Source organism: Macaca thibetana, chromosome 7 (assembly GCF_024542745.1).
Source record: "Macaca thibetana thibetana isolate TM-01 chromosome 7, ASM2454274v1, whole genome shotgun sequence".
NCBI lineage: Eukaryota > Metazoa > Chordata > Mammalia > Primates > Cercopithecidae > Macaca > Macaca thibetana.
In genome coordinates, this window is record NC_065584.1 from 48,937,849 (window position 1) to 48,953,569 (window position 15,721).

Here is a 15,721-nt window from a genome sequence, read left to right on the forward strand (position 1 = left end):
CCCAAGGAAAAAAAAGAAAAATAGAGTGCTTTCTCTACCAAAACATACAACCCTTCACAAGCATCTATTCATGTCCTTGTCCTTTAATGTGACCAACACTTCAGGGTGGAAATAGTTGACTGAGTGACACAATGGAGAGAAGGCAAAATAAAGAAAGTGTTTGGGTTTTGTGCTTATTATCTGTATTCTGACATTTGTCTAGTTTGTCAGCTGTTCACTTTATGGGATTTAAATCCTAAATTACAAAATCATAGAAAAGAAAACATGAGCCAGACTACATCTCTGTCAGCAGGGACAGATGGGTTTCTATCTTGGTCTTAGATTCCCTGTAAAATATTTCCTATCATGTTATATAACACTTATTTTACATATACTTATTATACCTCTTCCCTGCACAAACTCAAACTTCTACTACACTTCCAAAAATGTTTTTCTTATTTGTAAGTTACACTGAAGACACCTGATCAGCCACCTCCAGAGTGACTCATTTCTAAATTCACACTCTCAGTAAGTGTTTATTATGTCACCTGCTATCTGCCAAGCACTGAAACATAGAAAGAAAATCAGGCAGCCCCCAGCGTAAGAAACTTACCTGTGAAGGAAACAGGCCTGTAACAAATCAAGTGAATGCCTCTTCATCAGGCATACAACAGAGGTGGGTACAAAGGAGGACCAGCCAGCTCTCTCTGGGCACTGAAGAAGGCCATCTGGAAAAAAATGACAGCGCATCTGGCTCTCTGAAAGATGAGGAGATACTCTCTGAAGGGGATAGGAGAGAAAGGCATTCCAGACAAGAATGGTCTCATGGAAGCAAGGGGAGGAGAAAACAGTGGGAAAATGATGAGTAGGTCATTATCAGCAGCAAACAGTAGCAAGAGGAATGGGTAAATGCTGGAAAGGCAAACTAAAAACAAATCATGAAGGATTTTTTATGCCCAGAATAATCCTGATTCTCATTGTTCAGGCCAATGGCTTTTAATAGAGAAAAACTGCTTAAGAAAGCTTCAATCAATAGATAAAAACTATGCCCCTTCTTCCTAGAAAACATACATTTTATATAAAATGTCCTCCCCAAACACACTCTCAGGTCTTTAGCCTCTCCACTACCCAAACACACTATCCTTTGTTACTTCGTGTTCCTTGCATGTCCATCTGGAGCAGGATCCCCAAAGATCACTATCCCCATTCAAACCTTGAAACAGAAAATTGAATATGAGCTGGAGAGTCCCAAGACATTGGCTTCATAGCTCAGACTCCACTTTTCCCTCTTCTCCAGTCCTCGACTTCCCAATGCAATCTGCTTTTCCCACATTTCCCTATTCCTTCCTACAGCTATGACATGGAGAAGCCTTCAAATTTTGAAAGAACTTTTTCTTTGAAACCTGTTCTTCCTCCTTTCTTTCCAACTTTAGTTAGTAACAATCACTACCACCAATGTTTGTGGTGTGTTGCAGAGTGTGGTTGCTAACTTAAATATAACTAGTGGCCCATGACATTTTATCCAATTATCTCAGCCCATGATAGAAATTTAAACGGATACTTGTGTTCTCCTGAGGGAATAACAAATCCTTGACATTCATATGTAAGTCAAAAGGTAGATATTCCCCATGGTTCTTACCCCTGCTCAGCCTTATGCTGCTTCAAACATCTCAAAGAAATCTCAAGAAAATGTGCTAGCTGAAGCCCTGAAGGCGGATAAGGCAAGCTCATTCTTGGATTCAGTGTGGATATCTGTCAAAATAAACACTGCCCCTTTAGGGTAGGAAAAGTCCATGTGCTACCAAGAGACTGGTTGGTCTTCTCAAGTGATAGTCTTTGTTTCTGGCAGTTGAACATGTGCTGTGGCAGTGTAGATCTGCTGTGGTAAGTGGGAGTTCTTAATGTTAAGCTCATGTGTAACCTCATCCCTATCACCGTGAGGGTTCTATTCACCAGATTTAGTCCTTAGTTCTTAAAAACTAATGTTCTTAGTGCTGAGGTTGAGAAGCCCTGGGCCAGAGCAATACACTTGGCCTCTCAGTTTCCACAACTGTATAACAGGGTCATTTAGTTTATATATGTCGAGTGCTGTAAGTGCAGTAACGTCCCTGTCCCCATGAAGACTACACTCTTTAATGGGAGTAATGATATTACCTATTTCAGAGGGTTATGAAGCTTATAGGAGTTATTAAATGTTAGGTACTTGGAACAGTACATAGCATACAGGAGGGCTCAATATAATTTAAGTTGTTCTTTTGAAGCAACTATGACAGCACATAGTATATGCTCATTAAAATGCAATTGATATGACTATTAAACATAGATGAGTCAATATTAGTGAAAAGTTTGCTCCCTGAATACCATTCATTTCCTATGCCTGCTGTTTGTTCTCAACTTCCACTGAGGGCCTAGAGGTGTTCCATGGCTTCAGTCAGTTCACAGGGATAAGAAATCAGAAAGAAAAATCAACTCAAGATGGATTAAAGACTTAACTGTAAGACCTTAAACTATAAAAATACTAGAAGAAAACCTAGGGAAAATTCTTCCAGACATTGGTCTAGGCAAAGAATTAATGATTAAAGTCTCAGAAGCACAGGCAACAAAAATTAAAATACACAGTTGAGACTTACTTAAGTTAAAAAGTTTCTGCACAGCCAAAGAAATAATCAGCAGAGTGAGCAACCTGCAGAATGAGAGAAAATATTTGCAAATTCTGCATCCAACAGAAGACTAATATCCAGAATTTACAAAACTCAAACATCTCAACAAAAAACCTCACATATAATTCCATTAAAAATTGGGCAAAGGACATGAATGGATATTTTTCAAAAGAAGACATACATATGGCCAACAGGCTTCTGAAAAAAAAAAGCTCATCATTAATCATCAGAAAAATGCAAACTGAAACCACAATGAGATCTCTTACAACAGTCAGAATAGCTATTATTAAAAAGACAAAAAATAACAGAAGTTGGCAAAGATGTGGAGAAAACAAAATATACCGTTAGTAGGAACGTAAATTAGTATAACTTCTATGGAAAACAGTATGGAGATTCATCAAAAAAACTAAAAATAGAACACTATGCAATCCAGCAATCCCACTACTAGGTATCTACCCAGAGGAAAAGAAATCATTATATCAAAAAGATACCTGCACTCGTATGTCTATTGCAGCCCTATTCACAATAGCAAAGATATGGAATCAACCTTAAGTGCCATCAACAGATGATTGGGTAAAGAAAATGTGGTATATATACACAACGGAGTACTATTCAGCCATAAAAAAGATCAAAATCATGTCTTTTGCTGTAATATGAATGCAACTGGGGGCCATTATCTGAAGTGAAGCAAGTCAGATGAAGAAAGACAAATAGCACATGTTCTCACTTGTAAGCAGAAGCTAAATGATGTGTATGCATGGATATAGAGTGTGGACTTAGGACAATGGAGACTCAGAAGGGTGAGGGAGTAGGAAGGGAGATAATGAGAAATTACTTGATGGGTACAACGTACATTATTTGGGTGATGGATACCCTAAAAGCCCTGACTTTACCACTGCGCAATCTACACATGAAACAAAATTATTCTTGCACCCCATAAATGTACACAAATAAAAAATTAATAAATTAATAAACCTTAAAAAAATCAGAAGGTCTAGGCAGGACCATGTTTTTGCTGAACAAGGAATGCTTTCCTAATAATCTCAAACAGAAGCAAACAAAGGAAGATAAAGCTACACCAGGGAAAACATTACTTGCAAAAGACAGCCTAACCCCATCTCAGACCTGAATTCCAAATTAATGATACTCCTCCAGATTGCTCAATGGAAAAAAGGGGTAACAAAAGCTAAATCATTTTGCTCCTTTGCACAAACTTCCACCAAAAGTACAAATGCCAGCCATCATTTTGTACCAGGCATTAGTCAGATGATTTTTGTTTACGCATTCTTTTTGAGGATTTGTTTTGCTTTGCCAGCACAGCTATCCTTGGCTCATGACCAAGAGAGCCCTGAACATTTCATTCTGTGAACTCTTATTGATTCAAGGGCAAGGCTGACTAGAAAGGCAAATCATGCAGCCCAAAGAACAGAAGCTTTGACTCCACACAGAAAATCCAGATAACTCTCTAAATAGTTGTCTCCTAGATGGCTTGCTAGAGAATTTTAGAAGGATGAGTTTCAAACTAGAATTCAAACGAAAGAGTTTTGATTTCTATCCCGTCTTCTAGGGCATTTTAAAAAAAATAGTGCTTCTGGCAGATTTTCAACAAAGCTTATGATAAAATCTTAATGTTTTCATTTTAAAATCCAAGAATGAAATTGTGTCCCAGTATAAAAATCTGTCCCTAATTTCTTCTCTTAATTCTAAAAAGCTTTTCATCACATGTGAAATTAAAACATTTACTCTCATTACCTTTGCAATATAATTTTAATTTGTAAATGTCAGACTTCTAATCTCTGTCATCTGAAAAATTATCCAAAATTAGTCTTTACTGTTTTCTTTTAAAAAAAAAAACAGCACTTTTTTTTTAACAACTCAATCCACCTTTCCTTGAAGGCCTGCAGGTTAACAAGGCCATTATCCCAGACCAAGTCCCCTTAAGGGATTCAATTAGAGCACTTACATACTTTTTAATGCTTTGGATTCTTTTCCAGAATTGCAAATGTTAGTGATAGACTGCTACCCTAGAACTAGCAGAGTGATTTTCATAGATATACATATGAGAGCAGAGTTTAAATGGACCCTCACTTATCAAAATTTTTGAAGACTTGCTTCTTTGACAAATGGCAGATACCCTTTAGACTGGTACCAACCTTCTAGCCTTCCAGTGCTGTAAAACACACTATCAGGAATCACTTGAATGCAGGCTGTCATAGAAATTCCCATGCATTATTTGTTTATAACAATACAAAAAAAACATGATGTAGAACTTTTGATAGTCCACCTTTCTTTTTATGAGAAGTGTCAGAAAAATAATACACTGAGCAAAAACTTGGTTATTAGTAACCTAGCTGGGTGGACTCAAGACTGAACGTTTTAGCAAGTTTCAGGTTTTTTTCCTATTTGATGTCATGTAGAAGAACTAAGGGTTTTTTCCTTTTTTGGAGAACCCAGAAAAATTGTTGTAATACAAATGATCGAGAAAATTTCATCATAGTTTTCTTATAGGTGGTTTATTTCAGTTATGTTTTCTAAGCTTATTTCATTTTAATATTTCATTTTATTTTGATATTTAATTATTTTACATTTATTTGGTTGATTTAGTTATGTTTTCTAAGATACAGTAAAGTTACATATGCTATGTGTGACTTGAAAAGAGAATATTATCTGTCTCCTCAGTCCTTATGTTACTTTCTACATACCTCTGTTACAGTATACATAGTGTGATATTTGTCTGCATTATTTCCCACTAGACTCTGAGCTCCAGGAGGACAGATAACAAGCCTCAGCCATCTCCAGTTTTCCTAGGACCTAGCTCTTAGTTGGTATTCAGATATTTATTGCATAAAAGATAATCATGTAATTCATTTCCTTTGTTACTTAAGCCAAACAAAGACTAGAGTTGAAAAACTTATAAATAAGTTAAATATACATGTCTTGTCTAGTAACAATGTGAATAAAAACAATCTCAGGAAAATATTTAGACCAGCTCTTGACAACCAGGATTCCTCAAAAGAATTAAAGCCTACAAAGAATGATTTGAGTAACTGTTTTCTCAATTATCTCAGGGCTGATACATTCTATATGCACAGAAGAGAAATTAATTCCTTATATACAATAGGTGCCTTGGGATGTTAGGGCTTAGTGATCCAGAATGCTGGTTAAGAAGGGCTGATATTGATTGTGCAAATCTAAACCATAAATATGAAAATGACTTAAATCAGTTTTCATTCGGATCTTAGGAAGGATAGTATCACATATTGATTAGGCCAATCCATTAATGAGCTGGTCAAATATTTAATGATTAGTCTGGTGTCTAACAGCCTAGGTAATCTAGAAAGTAGAGGCTGAGACAAAAATTTAAGGTGCCAACACTATTTGGGGGAGATGTAAGCTCAGGGCAGCAAGAGAAAGAAAAGAAAATGAGTTAAGGCACAGTTGCATTGCAGTATGGTACACTTTGCTACCCCCTCTCTTCCACCACCACCATCCCCATGACCAAGAAAGAGATCCAGCAGGTCACTCAACAGGCATGTGTGCATGGTACATGGGACTTCTCGAGAAGTGCTGTGCAGAGGAACTGCATTTCAGAGTAGTCTGTGGAAGAAAGAATGAAGAAGTCTATCTGCCCAGCTCTCTGTCAGCTCCCATTTCCTAATGGTCAAGGCTCACCCTGTGGGGAGTGAACACCCACTCCCTTCTTGGTTGCACCATCAGCTCCTCAGGAGTCTCAAGACTCCAGATCCTACCCCTGGAAAGCAGTGTTTTATCCAAGTCCAAAAACGAAGGGGCGATGAGGAGGGTGGGACACCAAGCTAGAGAGAAGGAAAGTGGCAGTGATGGGAATCTAAGATGCCACATGATGCCTGTGCTCTGGAGCAGCTCAATTAAACCTTATTCAGAGTGAAGAGCTTAGAATCCACTTTCTGCTTGAAGACCAGCGGTTGCTAAGACATATACAGAGGAGAATTCTATTTAATAAGGAAGGACCCTTCCAAGACTCCCTGCCTGGCTTTGCATCTTCTAGGGAAATGGCTCTGGTCCAAGACACACACTCTCCTTTTACATTATCTTGGAGAGCTCTGGGCACTAGTCCAAGCTACTATTTTACCACGTCTCCCAAAAGCTAAATTGCTGTTTCTGGGTATAGATGGAAGAGAGCACTTCAATGGATTGTTTAGCTTGGTTTGTTTTCAACAAATCTTATCCAGCTTACTATTTGCACAGCCATTAAGGTAATTCGTGTCAAGATCTAGCACTGTCATCCTTTCACCTGTATTTAGTCTCTTGGCTAACTCATCTACTATTGTCAGTTATTACAGCTAGCCCTATCCTAAATAGATGAAGTAAGCCAGGTGAGAGTTAGTATGACCTGTCTCTTAAAATGAGTAGATGACCACAACTCTTGAATTATCTCCTGTAATCTGTTGTTTTACAATAAAATTGAACATCTAAAAACTAGAGGCTGCACAAATGTTCAGGGAAATTCACTTTTCTAACATCATAAACTACATTCAACAAGTCTTTCCAGGCTTTTGTCCAGTCTGGCAATCATTGTATATATTATTCATCTACCTATTCTGTAGAGCAAATCCACCGGAGACTCCTGCCGCACATTTGAAAGGTTAAATGTTGACATTCATCTTCCCAAGACAAATCTTCCACCTAGACGCATGCATACTTGATGAGATGTTGGTAGAGATCACCAAGCATGCCGAATTTTGCCAAGGGTTACAAGTGTTTGGGATCTACCAGCTAGTCTCCTTAATCTCCTGTTATAATGTTAACAATCCTTAGAGCAATTATCCGCCTTGGAAAATTTTGATAAAGAAAATACTTAAGTGTATCAAATCCATTAGTCAAGAAAAGTTTAAGAACATTTAGTGTTTTCTGGTTAAAGCGAAATAAAATGGAGTTATGCCACAAACTAAGGCCTTGAGGAAAAGACTGCTGAATCCCTTGTGTAACGGAGTAACTTCATCTCTGAGTTCTCACTCAGTGAAGCCATTTTTTTGGCATCAGGTTCTGCTTTTGATCCATTAGCCTTCATCCATTTGAAGGGTTCATGACATCATCTGTGCAGGCTCGCAGTACTGAAGGTTGCATTTTGTAGAACACTCAGCCATGTCGAGTCATTTATCAAAAGCAGCTGGCCTCCCTCTACACCCTGATTTAGTCTGAACTGTGCCTAAGAGTTCTGCAATCTCTATGAAGACTGACTTATTAAATTTCTGTTGAAATCTCTGCTGGGATGAATGATTGATAGCCAATGCTTTCCCCCTTGACCCATTTTTTCCAGTAGCCCCACCTTCTACAACAGTAACTCTTTCCATTCAGCTCTGCTATACCCAAAAGTTTGTGTCCATCTTAATGGAACAAAAAGTATTGTGATGAGACAAACACAAAATACGGCCTTCTGTACAAACTGCAACTTTAGTCTTAGGCAACTTACAGTCTAATGGACTACAGTAGAACTTATAGAAGTCCAGCTGAAATAAACCAATACAGCAGTCATACTGATTGTCAAAATATTGAAATACTTTTATACTTTTTTTTTTGGAGATAGAATCTCACTTTGTTGCCCAGGCTGGAGTGCAATGGTATGATCTCAACTCACTCCAACCTGTGCCTCCTGGACTCAAGCGATCCTCCTGCCTGAGCCTCCCGAGTAGCTGGGACTATAGGCATGCGCCAGCACGCTTGGCTAATTTTTGTGTTTTTTTGTAGAGATGGGGTTTCACCATGTTGCTCAGGCAAGTCACAAATTCCTGAGCTCAAGTGATCCTCCCACCTCGGCCTCCCAAAGTGCTGGGATTACAGGTATGAGCCACCATGCCCAGTCTATACTTCTTAATAAATATAAAAATTCCTCTTAGCAGCTAAGCTCCACATTCACCTCAGTTGTTATTCTTACCTATCCTCCCCAGATCAATATTAACAAACACATTTACTTTCTTATATCATATCTCTTCCTCAGAAAGGCAACACTCTGCGACTTACCTATCACAATCAACTGTGATGCCAGCCAACCAAAAGTGGCTGGGATTTTTTTTGACATCTATCAAGGTCTGGTGCAGCTCATGATCTGTTGAAAGCCAGTTTGGTGCTGGCTGAGTCTTGGAAAGGGCTGTTCTAGCCATATACAACCCAAGCAGTGGGCTTGCAAGAGTTTCATTTCAGAGCTCAGATCACCAGGATTATAAAAGAAGGCCCAGGCTGTGTCGTGCAATGGATAATGCATTGGGCTTGTAAAGGAAGGCCCAGATGAAGCCAAACTTAGCAAGGAAGTTGAAACCTAGAGGAGGATAAAAAAGCATGAAAATGTGGGTTCCCCTCTTAGAACCTAGACTGAGACAATTAATCCACACCCTTAAACTGAAAGTGATCAGGCAAAGCCAAGCTGACCTCAGATAGAGCATACCTCAAAAAAACAAGTAATTCTCCAACCTCATTTTTCTTCAGTATTCACAAGTGTCCCTACGACTGAGGACTAGTCCCTCTCCAATGAGCAAGGAGTAACATTTTCTAATTTGCCATATTTCTTTTCTCCAGAGAAAATTTAATCACAATAGGCAATGTGTCTCCAGGTTATATAATACTATGACATATGAGATTTCTATCCAATAAACTGTCAGAAGCAACAGGATTCTACATCTAGAAAACCCCGTAGTCTCAGCCCCAAACTCCTTAAGCTGATAAACAACTTCAGCAAAGTCTCAGGATACAAAATCAATGTGCAAAAATCACCTATACACCAACAACAGTCAAGCCGAGAGCCAAATCGGGAATGTACTCCCATTCACAATTGCCACAAAAAGAACAAAATACCTAGGTATACAGCTAACTAGGGCGGTGAAAGATCTCCACAAGGAGAACTACAAAATACTGCTCAAGGAAATCAGAAATGACACAAACAAATGGAAAAACATTCCATGCCCATGGATAGGAAGAATCAATATTGTTAAAATGGCCATACTGCCCAAAGCAATTTATAGATTCAATGCTACTCCTTTTAAGCTACCATTCAGATTCTTCACAGAACTAAAATAAAAAACAACAACAACAAAAAACTTTTAAAATTCATATGGAACCAAAAAATAGTCTGAATAGCCAAAGCTAAGCTAAAAGAACAAAGCTGGAGGTATCACACTACTCAACTTCAAACTATACAACAGGCCTATAGTAACCAAAACAGCATGGTACTGATACAAAAACAGGCATATAGACCAATGGAACAGAATAGAAAACTGATATGGTTGGCTCTGTGTCCCCCCCAAATCTCATCTCAAATTGTAATCCCCATGTGTCAGAGGAGGGGCCTGGTGGGAGGTGACAGGATCATGGGGATGGATACCCCTTGCTGTTCTCATGATAGTGAGTGCTTATATATCTGATGGTTTAAAGGTGTGGCACTTCCCCTTTCACTCTCTCTCCTGCTGCCATGTAAGATGTGTCTTGCTTCCCCTTCACCTTCTGCCATGATTGTAAGTTTCCTGGTGCCTCCCCAGCCATGCAGAACTGTGAGTCAATTAAACCTCTTTTCTTTATAAATTACCCAATCTCAGGTATGTCTTTATAGCAATGTGAGAATGAACTAATAAGAACTCAGAACTAAGACCACACACCCACAACTATCTGATCTTTGACAAACCTGACAAAAACAAGCAATGGGGAAAGGATTCCATATTCAATAAATGGTGCTAGAATAACTGGTTAGCCATATGCAGAAGATTGAAACTGGACCCCTTCCTTACACCACATATAAAATTCAACTCAAGATGAATTAAAGACTTAAATGTAAAACCAAAAACTATAAAAACCCTAAAAGACAACCTAGGCAATGCCATCCAGGACATAGGCACGGTCAAAGGTTTCGTAATGAAAATGCCAAAAGCAATTGCAACAAAAGCAAAAGTTGACAAATGGGATCTAAGTAAATTAAAGAGCTTCTGTACAGCAAAAGAAACTATCGCCAGGCGCGGTGGCTCAAGCCTGTAATCCCAGCACTTTGGGAGGCCGAGACGGGCGGATCACAAGGTCAGGAGATCGAGACCATCCTGGCTAACACGGTGAAACCCCGTCTCTACTAAAAAATACAAAAAACTAGCCTGGCGAGGTGGCGGGCACCTGTAGTCCCAGCTACTCGGGAGGCTGAGGCAGGAGAATGGCGGGAACCCAGGAGGCGGAGCTTGCAGTGAGCTGAGATCCGGCCACAGCACTCCAGCCTGGGCGACAGAGCGAGACTCCATCTCAAAAAAAAAAAAAAAAAAAAAAAGAAACTATCGACAGAGTAAACAAACAACCTACAGAATGGGAGAAAATTTTTGCAAACCATGCATCTGATGAAGGTCTAATATCAAGCATCTATAAGGAACTTAAACAAATTTACAAGAAGAAACAAACAAATAACCCCATTAAAAAGTGGGCAAAGAACATAAACATACACTTTTCAGAAGACATACATGCAGCCACAAACATATGAAAAAAAAAACCTCAACATCACTATTCATTAGAGAAATGCAAATCAAAAACCACAATGAGATACTATCTCACACCAGTCAGAATGGCTATTATAAAAAAGTCAAAAAACAACAGATGCTGGAGAGGTTGTGGAGAAAAAGGAATGCTTTTACACTGTTGGTGAGAGTGTAAATTAGTTCAACCATTGTGGAAGACAGTGTGGTGATACCTCAAGGTCCTAAAGACAGAAATATCATTCCACCCAGCAATCCCATTACTAGGTACGTACCCAAAGAAATATAAATATTTTATTATAAAGACACATTCACATGTATGTTCATTGCAGCACTATTCACACTAGCAAAGTGCCAACCTAAATGCCTATCAATGATAGGCTAGATAAAGAAAATATGGTACATATATACCATGGAATACTTAAAAAAGAACAAAATCATGGGGACATGGATGGAGCTGGAGGCCATTATCCTTAGCAAACTAATGCAGGAAAAGAAAACCCAATACCACATGTTCTCACTTGTAAGTGAGAGCTAAATGATGAGAACTCATGCACATATATAGGGGGACAACAACACACTGGAGCCTATTGGATGGTGGAGGGTGGGAGGAGGGAGAGGATCAGAAAAAATAACTAATGGGTACTAGGCTTAATACATGGGTGATGAAATAATCTGTACAACAAACTCCCATGACACAAGTTTACCTATGTAACAGACCTGTATATGCATCCCTGAACTTGAAAGTTTTAAGTACAAAAAATTAAAAAATAAAATAAACTGTCATGAGGTCATAAAATGTTTGACAGGTCCTTGCTCATATAGAGTTTTGAGCACTCTACATGGAATAGCATTTTGCACTGCTTCAAAATTTACTTTTTTTCCCCTATTGAGTAATCCCAGGGGATATTTCACAAGAATTATATGGCCTAAGGCTGCTGTAACTTTGAAATGTATCATCTATTTTTTTATCCAGCAAAATAAATTATCAGTTGAAAATTATACCTATTAAACTAAATTATTTGCAAATTCTGTTCCCCTGAAACACTCATTGAATCTATCACATAATTTCTGCTCACAAAGGACATGAAACAATCAATTTTCTAAACTTTTTTCTTCCTTCTCTTTTATATAACATTTCAATTTTTAATTCAAATTTTTAATTTCAATTTATATTTCACTAAATGAATCAAGAACCCCATGGGTAAAAGGTATATTTAAATACATATAACAATGACATAAATGTTTCCACAACTTGATTCTCCCTAGTCCTTTCTATTCTCTCCCATTTATCCCTAAACAATAATTCCTTCACAAATATATCAATTTAATACGGGAGAGTTGACAATTTCTAAAACAGAGGTATCAGTGAATGTGGACAAACCAATAACTATTTCAAAAGAAAACGCCACACGGGTAAGTCAGAATCAAAATGAGCATCCATATTCCCTAATCTACCTTTAAAAAGTGAAGAAGTGATCTGAGTCTCTAAGTTACCTTTCTAGTTGGAGCAAGAAGAATATTCCCATGGCAATGTCTTAGGCATCAACCATTTCAGCATCAATTCGTTCATTAGTCTAAAATTCATTATATGCCTACTATTTATGCACCAATGAGGATTCAGTCTTAAAATGGAGGTAACTGAACCTTATTACCTTATGAAGATAAAGTTCGTGAGGATTAGATGAGATGATTCATGTAAAGTACTTAGTACAGTGTCTGGCACAGAAGAAGCACTAAATGAAAGCTAACAATGGATAACACTGTTGACAACAATAGTGGCCACTGGTACTACAAAGATAAATACTACTTTTATTAACCTCAGGTTGCTGAAGATCTAGCAGGGCACATAGATGTGTGGCTATAACAGGAGTATACAGTGGCACAATAAATACAGTAACATTGCCTCCTGGATTTCTCAGAGTAACCCAGATTTCAAATATTCTGCCCCATTGACAGACCTTGAGTTTAATTCATGTCTGATTATCTTATGTATGAAATGTGGTTTCTAGGGCACGGTGGCTCACGCCTGTAATCCCAGCACTTTTGGGAGGCCGAGGCAGGCGGATCAGCTGAGGTCAGGAGTTTGAGACCAGCCTGGCCAACATGGCAAAACCCTGTCTCTAGTAAAAATATAAAAATTAGCTGGGCATGGTGGCACTTCCCTTCTTGGGAAGCTGAGGCAGAATTGCTTGAACCCAGGAGGTGGAGGCTGCAGTGAGCCAAGATTGTGTCATTGCAAGGCAGGCAGATCACCTGAGGTCGGGAGTTCGAGACCAGCCTGAACAACATGGAGAAACCCATCTCTACTAAAAATACAAAATTAGCTGGGCGTGGTGGCTCACGCCTGTAATCCCAGCTACTCAGGAGGCTGAGGCAGGAGAATTGCTTGAACCCGGGAGGTGGAGGTTGTGGTGAGCTGAGATCACACCATTGCACTCCAGCCTGGGCAACAAGAGCGAAACTCCATACTAAAAATAAGAAAAAGAAAAAGAAATATGGTTTCTACAGCTATAATAAAATCACAACTGAAACAATATAGCATTGAAGAAGCATTAGAAACTCTTACTTTTAATTAATGTACAGTTTTGTTAAAGAACCTTATGCACATGGAACCATTAAAAAGCAAGATAAAACAGCATATAATCAGGCTGAAATGCTTAGATCGGATAATAAGTGTTAAAATGCTATTAAGAATTCAGAGTGGTTACTTTTTGAAGAAACTGAAACTTGCATGCAAGCTTAAATTGGGTCAGAATTTCATAACGAGATGAAGTAACAGGGGGAGGCTGAGCATCATTGTATTTGAAGAGGACAGTGTAGGTACAGGTCCGACTTCAGATTCTAAAATTGCTTCCTCAAAGATGAAAAAGCAAACGTGTTGAGAATAGTAGCAGAAGACAACTCTACTATAAATACAGTGGCCAGGAACAATGCTTCAGACATCACACTTCTTCAAGCAGCTGGAGAAAAGGAATTTACTTGTCCCTGGACAGCTTAGTGGAAGCTGGAGGTATAAAAATGTTTTACTTAGCTGCAAATCCCCTTGCATGTATTTAGTACTTTTAGCTTTGCAAAGTCCTTGCTGTATGGTCTCACTTGAGTTTCCCTTGCTGCAGCCAGTGACCAACTATGAAGCAAGATCCCCTTCCAGCCCTCAGTTGTGTGTACAGTGCAGTTTTCACAGTTCTAAAACACTGGCTAAGTAATCCACATCTCTACTTTGCCAAATAAGAAAGCACCATTAATGGAATTGGGACCCTAAGAAATGTAAAGTCGGCCTCAGTTTGGGAAAGACATTTGGCTAATGTTACATAATCACTGATTAATTTCTTATTTCCTTCTTAAATTTTGGATCTGATTTGAGATTATTTGGAAGCTAAGTAAGAGCTCCCACATCATGGATTTCTTCATGTAATAAGTGGTAGAGCCGGGCGCGGTGGCTCAAGCCTGTAATCCCAGCACTTTGGGAGGCCGAGACGGGCAGATCACGAGGTCAGGAGTTCGAGACCATCCTGGCTAACCCGGTGAAACCCCGTCTCTACTAAAACATACAAAAAACTAGCCGGGCAGGTGGTGGGCGCCTGTAGTCCCAGCTACTCGGGAGGCTGAGGCAGGAGAATGGCGTCAACCTGGGAGGCAGAGCTTGCAGTGAGCCGAGATCCGGCCACCGCACTCCAGCCTGGGAGACAGAGCAAGACTCCGTCTCAAAAAAAAAAAAATGAGTGGTAGATATGTAACTGTGTTCTAGAAGAATTCAGAGTAAAAGAACAGCAAAGCATTAGAGGTTTTTTCAAATTGTCCAATAATATAATATAGTAAGGGTTGTCTTTTGATTATGGAAATATATGTACTGTAATATGTGCAACTTTCTGGAAACATGCCTTCCCACTCCCGCGTGTTAGAGAAGTAGAACGTGCCCCCTCTACCAGGGCTATGAGATGTTTGGAATTGATGCATGTCAAGCGGATTGATAGTATCCCTAATTGCTCTTTAGCATTTTAGTCTGTTGTAGCTATTCTTGGCAAACAAAGAAGTCTGGCTTTAAGTGGAGTTTACAGCACCCTACAGACCCAACCTAGCTCTTCATAACCATCAGACTGTGCCTTTTCCCATCTGGCAGAGAATAATGACTTCGATTTAAGAACATCTTGGTTCTGTTTGCTCCAAATACATTTACAGTTAAGCCATTGACTCTTTTTGTAAGTTTTTTCAACTTTCTCATCCCTACTTTTCAAAGAAGTAACAAATATGTACAGGTTAAGCAGCTTGCCTCCCATCAGCTGGGGAACCAAGATTTGACTGAAGTAGTCATTGTTGGGAGCCACAGGAAAAAGCATCTAGAATTTAGGTGAATTTAGAGAATAAAGTTAAGAAGAATCAATAAACAGTGGAGTTTAAATAGCTACAGAAGCAGATAACTCCATGAAATAGCTTACAAGGATATTGTATGTTCCTGAAACTGGAGAAATTGGTGAATATCCTCAGGAAGATGACTGAAATGAAACTGACAGAAAAGAAAACTCACTGAAACATAGCTGGCATTGGCCAAGGATTGTTTTAGAAAAAGGTTTTCTTTTCTTTTTTTTTCTTTTTAAGACGGAGTCT

At 38.9% G+C, this 15,721-nt stretch overlaps 1 long non-coding RNA gene across 1 annotated transcript in view; it reads right to left on the reverse strand.

Moving 5' to 3' along the window:
* LOC126959113 (uncharacterized) overlaps positions 1-15,721 on the reverse strand; it is a 455,629-nt gene that overhangs the window by 330,517 nt on the left and 109,391 nt on the right. The window contains exon 3 of the long non-coding RNA XR_007727484.1: positions 593-707. This is a non-coding gene — a long non-coding RNA (uncharacterized LOC126959113). The remainder of the gene's footprint in view (positions 1-592; positions 708-15,721) is intronic.